Raw genomic sequence first — 10,793 nt, forward strand, 5'->3', positions numbered from 1 at the left:
TCTAATCTCATAGCATTGTGATCAGAAAAGATGCTTGATATGATTTCAATTTTCTTAAATTTACTGAGCCTTGATTTGTGACCCAAGATGTGACCCTGGAGAATGTTCTGTGTGCACTTGAGAAGAAAATGTAATCTGCTGGTTTTGGATGGAATGTCCTATAAATATCAATTAAATCTGGTCTATTGTGTCATTTAAAGCTTCTGTTTCCTTATTTATTTTCATTTTGGATGATCTGTCCATTGGTGTAAGTGAGGTGTTAAAGTCCCCCACTCTTATTGTGTTACTGTCGATTTGCTGTTTTATAGCTGTTAGCAATTGCCTTATGTATTGAGGTGCTCCTATGTTGGGTGCATATATATTTATAATTGTTATATCTTCTTCTTGGATTGATCCCTTGATCATTATGTAGTGTCCTTCCTTGTCTCTTGTAACATTCTTTATTTTAAAGTCTATTTTATCTGATATGAGTATTGCTACTCCAGCTTTTTTTTGATTTCCATTTACATGAAATATCTTTCTCTGTCCCCTCACTTTCAGTTTGTATGTGTCCCTAGGTCTGAAGTGGGTCTCTTGTAGACAGCATATATATGGATCTTGTTTTTGTATCCTTTGAGCAAGCCTGTGTCTTTTGGTTGGAGCATTTAATCCATTCACGTTTAAGGTAATTTTCGATATGTATGTTCCTATGACCATTTTCTTAATTGTTTTGGGTTTGTTTTTGTAGGTCCTTCTCTTCTCTTGTGTTTCCCACTTAGAGAAGTTCCTTTAGCATCTGTTGTAGAGCTGGTTTGGTGGTGCTGAATTCTCTTAGGTTTTGCTTGTCTGTAAAGCTTTTGATTTCTCCGTGGAATCTGAATGAGATATCTTGCCAGGTAGAGTAATCTTGGTTGTAGGTTCTTCCCTTTCATCACTTTAAGTATATCATGCCACTCCCTTCTGGCTTGTAGAGTTTCTTCTGAGAAATCAGCTGTTAAGCTTATGGGAGTTCCCTCGTATGTTATTTGTCATTTTTCCCTTGCTGCTTTTAATAATTTTTCTTTGTCTTTAATTTTTGCCAATTTGATTACTGTGTATCTTGGCGTGTTTCTCCTTGGGTTTATCCTCTATGGGACTCTCTGTCCTTCCTGGACTTGGGTGGCTATCTCCTTTCCCATGTTAGGGAAGTTTTCGACTATAATCTCTTCAAATATTTTCTCTGGTCCTTTCTCTCTCTCTTCTCCTTCTCGGATCCCTATAATGCGAATGTTGTTGCATTTAATATTGTCCCAGAGGTCTCTTAGGCTGTCTTCATTTCTTTTGATTATTTTTTCTTTATTCTGTTCCACAGCAGTGAATTCCACCATTCTGTCTTCCAGGTCACTTATCCTTTCTTCTGCCTCAGTTATTCTGCTATTGATTCCTTCTAGTGTAGTTTTCATTTCAGTTATTGTACTGTTCATCTCTGTTTGTTCTTTAATTCTTCTAGGTCTTTGTCAAACATTTCTTGCATCTTCTCGATCTTTGCCTCCATTCTTTTTCTACGGTCCTGGATCATCTTCACTATCATTATTCTGAATTCTTTTTCTGGAAGGTTGCCTATAGCCACTTCTTTTAGTTGTTTTTCTGGGGTTTTATCTTGTTCCTTCATCTGGTACACAGCCCTCTGCCTTTTCATCTTGTCTTTCCATGAATGTGGTTTTTATTCCACAGGCTGCAGGATTGTAGCTCTTCTTGCTTCTGCTGTCTGCCCTCTGGTGGATGTGGCTATCTAAGAGGGTTGTGCAAGTTTCCTGATGGGAGGGATTGGTGGTGGGTAGAGCTGACTCTTGCTGTGGTGGGCAGAGCTCAGTAAAACTTTAAGCCGCTTGACTGCTCATGGGTGGGGCTGGGTTCCCTCTCTGTTAGTTGTTTGGCCCGAGGTAACCCAACACTGGAGCCTACCTGGTCTCTTTGCTGGGGTAATGGCAGTTTCTGGGAGGGCTCACGCCAAGGAGTACTTCCCAGAACTTCTGCTGCCAGTGTCCTTGTCCCCATGGTGAGCCACAGCTACCGCCCGTCTCTGCAGGAGACCCTCCAACACTAGCAGGTAGGTCTGGTTCAGTCTCCCCTGGGATCACTGCTCCTTCCCCTGGGTCCCGATGCACACACTACTTTGTGTGTGCCCTCCAAGAGTGGAGTCTCTGTTTCCCCTAGTCCAGTCAAAGTCCTGCAATCAATCAAATCCCACTAAGCTTCAAAGTCTGATTCTCTAGGAATTCCTCCTCCTGTTGCTGGACGCACAGGTTGGGAAGCCTCATGTGGGGCTCAGAACCTTCACTCCAGTGGGTGGACTTCTGTGGTATAAGTGTTCTCCAGTCTGTGAGTCACCCACCCAGCAGTTATGGGATTTGATTTTACTGTGATTGTGCCCCTCCTACCATCTCATTGTGGCTTCTCCTTTGTCTTTGGATGTGGGGTATCTTTTTTGGTGAGTTCCAGTGTCCTCCTCTCGATGATTGTCCAGCAGCTAGTTGTGATTCTGGTGTTCTCGCAAGAGGGGATGAGAGCACATCGTTCTACTCCGCCATCTTGATTCCAATCCTAGCCTCCTGCATTCTTAAGGTTTTCAAATTTACAGACTTAGAGCAGAGGAAATAAATAAATAAAAATATCCAGATATTGTTGATTCTGCTTTGATTAAATTTAATTCCAGATTATAGCAGAGGTGCCCTATATGTCAATAACAGGAACTTTGGGCAGATGAGATGTTGACACAGACATTTTAAGATTATAACACATTAAGCTGATCAGGCAGCTTATTAGAGAGATTAAGATCAAAGACAGACTCTATTAACCAATCAGATGTTTTGAGGACAGCCATAAATGTAAACATTAGCCAGGTTGGGGCAAAGGTCCCTTCTTGACAGATTTATGTTTCTTATCATGATGAAATTTCTGCCTAGTGTGCATTTAAGAAGTTCACCAGTTACATCATTTTTTTTAAAGACTTTTTTTTGATACGGACCATTTTTAAAGTCTCTATTGAATTTGTTACAATATTGCTTCTGTTTTTTTTTGTTTTTTCTTTTGTCTTGGTTTTTTGGCCACAAGGCATGTGGGATCTTAGCTCCCCGACCAGGGATTGAACCCACACCCCCTGCATTGGAAGGTGAAGTCTTAATCACTGGACTGCCAGAGAAGTCCCCAACAGTTATATCTTGATTTTTAACTACAATAGTTTATTGTTATATTATCCTTAATTTTGAGACAATGCTGCTTGTTTTACTTGTTTGTTTTAAGAAATTGTATTTCCTCATTGTTACAGGAAGTTCAGTTTGAATTAACTCATCAAAGTAACTGATCTTATTGTAATTAATTCAACAAGTATAAAGGACTCTCCATATTCTCTTGGAGTTAGGAAAAATACATCTATTTTCTTCCTTTCATGGGCTATGATTGTAAAATAAGTCATGATTTTTATCAGAATCTTCCTTTCCTGGTATTTATCTTGAAAAAAATATCAACCTACACAAAAGTAGAATGAACAATACAATGAACCTCCATGTACCCATTATCCAGATTCAATAATCATCAAGAAGTTGCCACAGTTTAGCACACTTTAAAATCCAAGCATAAATTTAGTTTTATGTTTAACAGTGCAAATCAGTCTCTTGAAGCAGCTGCCTCTCAGGTCCCAGGGCATTGACACCTCAGGCGTCTACCTCCATGCAGAGACAGAGCTATTCTCTCCCCAGGGCACACCTCAGGGTATTTCTACTTTTAATTTTAATTTTTCTTTATTTTTATGCTTCATTGGTTATGTGGGTTTTTAAAAATCATTATTACACATATAGTATGTACACACTGTAATCCATCATACACTACATGGAGTTATTATTTATTCTTTAAGTTCCCAGTCTCTTCTTACCTCTGAGGTTACTGCTGTTCATATGAACAGGTTGATTTCTATCATTCAATGCTTTTCTGCATATCCACACCAATATGTGCAAATATATGGTATCAGTTATTAAGCCCTTGTCTCTCAGCTCCAACCTCCCTCTGTGTTTTGTGATGCTGGGATTGTGACTCTGCAAACCACATTTCTCCTTTACTCCCTAGCTTCCTGTCAGGATCCTTGTTTCTTTCCAGTTTGCTAATGGACCCCATGAGAATCACTTGACCAATACTCTTCAGTCCTGCAGCCACAGCCATGGCCCCAGACAGTAGCTGAATACAACTTATAGTTTTTCCAACAACTGCAGAACCAGAGTCATCACACCTCCTAACCTAGAGTTCTCCAAGTTCTCTTTCAGTTATCTGGTTAGCAAACTGGTGTCGAGTTCACCATTATTTTATATTTAATCATATATAAAATCATATAATCATATATAAAACTATATTATTTCTCTCTTCTGACAACTAGACCCTGACTGACACAGAAAAATACACGTTAGAATTTTTTTCTTCTCCTTATTTCTGTATGGTTTACAATAAATGGGATAATCCATGCCCATTACTTTGCAGCTTGCATTTTTCACTTAATGTTTCATGGACATCTTTCTAGATCAACATGTGTGTAACTCTAAGTAAGTCTTCTCAATAGCTGCATAACATTCCATTATATAGACAGAATGTAATCTATTCAACCATTCACCTGTTGATGGATGTACAAGTCCTGATTTCTGCTATTACCAAAAATTGCTACAATAAACATCCTTGTTCATATATCCCTTTACACTAATACATTTGTTTCTATTAAAAAATTACTGAACGTGGGATTGCAGTGTCAATGAATAACAGTGACATCCCATGTACCGAACCAAATTGGCCATACTCTTCAGTATATCACACGCTATCATTACCAGTTCATTCAATGCCCTTCTTTTGTTTTATATTTTCCTCTGTTACTGCTATTCCCATTTCCTTTTCTTTTCTATAAGCCCCCATTCTAGCATCCTTTCCATGGCCACCTTATACCTAACAAACATTTCCTGATTGTTTTAAAAATATCCTTTTACAATTGGTTTATTTGAATCAGAATCCAAACAAGGCCTACAGCATTGTATTTTGTTTGTTCTGTCTCTTGATTCTCTCAGTTTATAAAAGTGCCCTCTCACCTTTTCAACTACCCCTTCCTGCCCTGCCATGCCATTTATTTGTTGAAATAAATGATTGTTTGTCCTACAGAATATTCCAGATTCTGGACTTGGTTGATTGTTAAGTATTGCTTAACTTGCTCTTCTTATTTTTTGTAGACTGAAAGTTAAAGGCTTGATTATATTTAAGCTCAATTTTTTTGTGTGGAGGATTCTTTATAGGTGGTGAGGTGTACTTCATATTACATGATTGTCCTTAATGTCAAGTTGTTCCACTCACAATGACACTGAGATTGGTGCATGAATTCAAGTATTGTCAGCCTGATCCATTCATTATAAAGTTCCCCATCAGCCTTTCACCTAATAGTTTTAGCAGCCATTAATGAACATTCCTTAGAGCCACTGTCTCATTAGGGTTTACAAAAATGGTGACTTTCTTATTCTATCATTCCTTCTGCATTTATTAACTAAAATTCCTCAATTAAGAATCTTCCCTTATCAACTATTTAGTTACCCTAAAACACAGTTCAAATAGAAAAGAGAGGCTGGTACGTTTTCTTAAGCAGTAGATTTAAGTTGTCCAATACTTCCTATGATATTGGTATTTGGAGTTTTTTTAACTTTTAGTTATTTATATATTGCTAGAAAAAATTCCTTCCCTCTAGATTTTCAGTTTATTACCATGGAGTGCACAAAATATTCTTGTGTAACTCTTCTGACTTCTACCATATCTCCTTTTTCAAACTTTAAAGTGGTATGTGTATACATATGTATGTGTATATATGGGTGTGTGTGTGTGCATCTGTGTTTGTATTTTAATTTATCTTTACAAAGAGCCAGTTTAGGTTTATATATATTTTTGGCGACCCCAGAAGTTACTTTCCCTTCTATAGGTCACTTCCTAAGTGATTCCAAGTACTCACATTTGTTTCACGTTTGGAGCTAGTCTGGAGGGTGGGTAGGGAATTTCTTAGGTAATTTATAGTTCCAAATTACCTTTCTGGTTCGTTTCCTCTGCACAGATTCAACTTCTAGTACCTAATTTTACTATCCAGAGCCAATTTAGAAATCATCAGGAAAACATTCCGCTGCTTTTTACCTCTCGTCAACAAATTTATCTGCAGTCTTGCCTTTTTTTTCTTTTTTTCAGGTTTTCAAAGAGGTTTATTACCAACGGGAGGAGCAACCTGCCTGCGAGGCTGGAGGCCCGCGGTGGGCCCATGCGAGGCCTCCCGCTCAGGTGCTGCTCCGCGTGGGGCTCTTCCCCGGCCCGCCCCGCTTGGGCAGCCTGGTGGCGCTGGGTTGGCGGGGCATCCTCTGGCTGGATCCTTCCCGGACGCCGCGTTCTGTAAGCGCCGGGCCTCCGCCGCCGAGGGCACCGCTGCCTTTGTTTCTCCCTCGGGTCTCAGGCACGCCGGGCGTGAGCAGGGGCACGGCCGCGGGGTCCTGGGGCTCGCTCGCCAGCCTCTGCCCGGCGCACACGCACTGAGCATCTGGAAGACGGCTAGGGGCACCACGTTCAGCTTCAGCACGTCCACCAGGATCTTGCACACGTCGGGGTCCATGGCGCCGCCCGCCGCCTGCGCCAGCTTGAACAGCTCCATCTCCTCGGCGCCCAGCACCTTCTTCCGCCGCAGCGCCAGCTTCTGCAGGCCCGCCTCCAGCCCCGGGGGCGCCCCCGGCCCGGGCCCTGCGCCCGCGCCCGCGCCGCCATCTGCGGACGGCGGAGGATGCGTGTCCGCATTCTTGCCTTTTTTTAAAAGGCCTATTCCCATTCCCTCTCACCACAGTGAATGTTGGTAATTACTCAACTAGGCATTGCATCTATTCCTCCCACATTCCTACAGATCTTGGGTCATTAATGAATGATTCTCAATTATCATTAAATTCTATCAACTGACTTCCTTGTCTGTCAACAGGCTTAAGTCTCTCCCATCTTAGTCGAACAGACACCTCCCTTTATCCTATGTTCCCTTCTAGTTACCTCTGTATGTCTTTTCTTCTCATTACAGCCAGCCCACTGAAAACATAATCTATTGTTTCCACTCATAATCTTTCCTCCACCCCCATTACTTCCCCAAATCTCCTCTTGCCAAAATCAGCAGCGGTTTCTTCCTTACTGAAAAACAGTGCACTCACCACTGCATCTGATGCTCGTGACCTCCTTGAAATGCTTTCCTTTCTCCACTTATTGGACCCTACCCTCACACTTTTCCTGATTATTCTACTTTTCTGGCCATTCCTTCTTAGCCTCCTCTGCAGATTCCTCTTCCTTTCTGGAATAGAGAAGTCCTTCAGATGTCAGACTTCCCACTGTCCTTAGCCTTCTTTTCCCACTTAACCTGGAAGAAAATGGCACCAATTAACCTTTACTGGGAGATGGCTTCCAGCGTTGAACTCTGGTCCAAAACATTCTGATAAGGTCTTCTGTGTCCACACTGGACTTGCCTAGATATCCTAGAGGCACCACAAAGGCAAAATGTCCAAATCTGAACTCATAATTTTTCCTCAAAACTTGTTTTTCCTCCCATCCTTCCCTCTTGATAAATGGTACTGCCATCTATCCAGTTATCCATGCCAGAGATCTGATGTGATGGCATGAGATAGTATGATTACAAAACAGAAAAGCCACTTGATATTGCAAGTAAAAAGAAGATTTATCATATGCTTAAGGATAATTTCATGGAAGGCGTTTATAAGAATTATAATCAGGTCTCAAAGGAATCTCCTCAAAATCTCTATCTCCCAAGTTCACTTGAATTTTTTTTTAAGTTTTTATTTTTTTGGCTTTCATCTGTGAACCAGATTTTTCTGCTAATATATGGCTCACTAAGACTAACACCAATCCAGCATGACCTTTCATGGAAAGCTCACAACAGCATTTCCCTGTTCATACCAGGAGAGAGTCAGATTGCCCCAACCTACCCAACTCAAGTGGTGCAAACATGTCTGCCTATGTCCTCTGCCTTAGCTGGATCTGTAGATGAGAACAGATGCTTTTTCGAATGCGTTGTGGGAAAGCTAGGCTGTACGTTGAGAGTTAGTCCTTGACTTTTGACTCTTCACACACCCTCACATCTAAGAAATAATGATGAAGTTCTGTCAAGTCTACTTTTCTAATATTTTCCAAATCTAGCCACTTCTCTTCATTCCCCTCTCTCACTTCTCTAGTTAAGGCTGCCCTTTCCTAGGTCCTTCCAATGTGTCCCTATATTCAGTCTCTCTTTCTTCACATCCATCCTCTACACTGCAGCCAGAGTGACCTTTTTAAAGTACCAATATGATAACATCACTTCTTTACTTAAATCTTTTCATAGAACATGTCAAGGCTGACACCTGACATGTCAAGGTGTCTGTATGTCAATTCAAACTCCTTATTATGACTATATTCGTTTCCCAGGGCTGATGTAACAGATTACCACAAACTTCATGACTTAAAACCATGGAAGTTTATTCTTTTACAGTTCTGGAGGCTAGAAGTCCAAAATCAAGATGTTGGCACGGCCATGCTTCCTCTGAAATCTCTTGGGAAGAATACTTCCTCACCTTTTTCTAGATTCTGATGACTCCTGGCAATCTTTGGCATTCCTTGGCTTGAGCTGCATCATTCCAAACTCTACCTTCATCTTCACATGGCCTTCTTTTCTGTGTGTCTGAGTCCTCTCCTCTTCTTATAAGGACACCAGTCACTGGTTTCAGGACCCACCTTAAATCCAGAATGACTTCATCTGAGATCCTTAGCTAATTACATCAGCAAAGACCCTATTTCTAAATAACCTCACATTCTGAGGTTCCAGGTAAATATGAATTTTGGGGGGAATACTCCTCAACCCACTACAATGGCCTACAGGTGTCTTTTATGATGATATGATATGGTATCTACTCATCTCTCCAGCCTTATCTCTTATCATTCTCCAGCTCTCATATAATCTCTAGTCATAGTAAGCCCCTTGCAATTCTGGAACCACAAGATGCTCTTTCTTACTTCTGGATTTTTGCATTTCCTGCCCACTTCTGTTTGGAATCCTTGCAGTCTACCTTTGCCTGGGTCTTACTATTTTTCAGATTCAGCTGCTCTAGGAAGTCTTCCCAAATCTCACCCATCATTGCCATATGCTCTCCTTACCCCCAAATTCCCATTTTACCTTCCATTTACCTCAATCATAGCGTGTATCCCACTATTTAGTAATTTTAATTGTCTCACTTCTCCTGTAGGTCTCTTTTCTCAATTCTTTGCCACCAAAACAATCAGTAAGGGACCAATCATTTCTTGTTTTCTTTTCATTTGCTTTTATATTCTCACTGCCTAACACAGTGCCGAATAGGCACCCTACAAGTGATTATAGAATGAATGAATGAATGTCTTTGAAAAGTGGTTCACATATGGTAAGAATTTCTAGGTGTTAAAGCTGATATGCAATAGCATCTGTGGTGGTTTCTTTATTCAGATTTGTCCTTTAGAGAGAATAATAACTTCGTCTGAGAAAATTGAGGGAAGCGCTCCATGAATATTGAATATTACATTAGGCAGTATTAAATTACCCCATTTAGTTTTGGTGTTGCATGTGTTGAAAACCCACTTTGATCTGACCATAGCTCTATTCATTTTGATTATCCTTAGATCAAATAATGTAAGATTCTCAATTACAGTCATAAATTTGAATGATAGAATTATCATATGAATGGGTTTGAATTCCATATTAATATTAACCTTAAAAAATTATGTGAGTTTTTTCTAAAGAGAAGAAAAGCCTCTATTGAAATTGGAAAACGTGTATACCTACAAGTGAAAGAACTTGAAATAGAGCCTTAAAGAAAAGAGAAAAGTTAAAGTAGATAGTATTGATTACTTTCAGGTAACTCACCACTCTCATCACCAATAGAATTTAAATTATACAAGCACTTTGAATAAAATGAGGACAAATGTTATTAAGAAGATCACATTCCTTTTAGTTAGTCATTTTTGGAATAAAAGGCTCCCCAGATTCTTGAATGTTTTCCTTTTTGGTTGATATAGTATCAAGGATTATATAAGTGTGTAGCAGGCATATATACTTATATATGAGTTGTCTGAACTAAAAGAGCCTACAAGCTAATTGTGGTGAAGGACATCAACAAGTAGGACATCAAGAGTGGGGACAGGGCTTCCCTGGTGGTGCAGTGGTTGAGAGTCCGCCTGCCGATGCAGGGGACACGGGTTCATGCCCCGGTCCGGGAAGATCCCACATGCCGTGGAGTGGCTGGGCCTGTGAGCCATGGTCACTGAGCCTGTACGTCCAGAGCCTGTGCTCCGTAATGGGAGAGGCCACAACAGTGAGAGGCCCGCGTACAGCAAAAAAAAAAAAAAAAAAAAAAAAAAAAAGAGTGGGGACAGTTTCTGGAGGCCCTTGGCCTCCTTACGCACCCTGAGACCCAGTCATGGGTAAGTTCTTGTAGCTGTGTTTAAGGGAGTTGTAATGACCTGCCAAAGGGCAGCTGGGGAGACCAATGGGATGTGGTGAGGTACTCCAGACTAACACAAACGCAAGCTACCAAGAAGCATCAAGAACAAAATAACTCAAAGGTGGAGAAACTGAGCTGCGATGAGACCAAGAAAGGGGAGTTCATGATGGTCACCTGGTTTTCAGATTGTGCTCTGGGAACCTACTCAGCAAAATGGAAGAGCATGACTTGTAGAGAAAAAGAACTACCCTTTTCCTTCACTTTTCCGTCCTTCCTCTCATCTTTCTCTGTATC

General features: G+C 40.7%; 1 pseudogene; it reads right to left on the reverse strand.

Moving 5' to 3' along the window:
* Positions 1-6,293: 6,293 nt before the first annotated feature.
* Positions 6,294-6,832, reverse strand: LOC114892079 (annotated as a pseudogene).
* Between the last annotated feature and the right edge of the window lie 3,961 nt (positions 6,833-10,793).

Source organism: Monodon monoceros, unplaced genomic scaffold (genome assembly GCF_005190385.1).
Source record: "Monodon monoceros isolate NGI ecotype Baffin Bay Population unplaced genomic scaffold, NGI_Narwhal_1 Super_Scaffold_12, whole genome shotgun sequence".
Lineage (NCBI taxonomy): Eukaryota > Metazoa > Chordata > Mammalia > Artiodactyla > Monodontidae > Monodon > Monodon monoceros.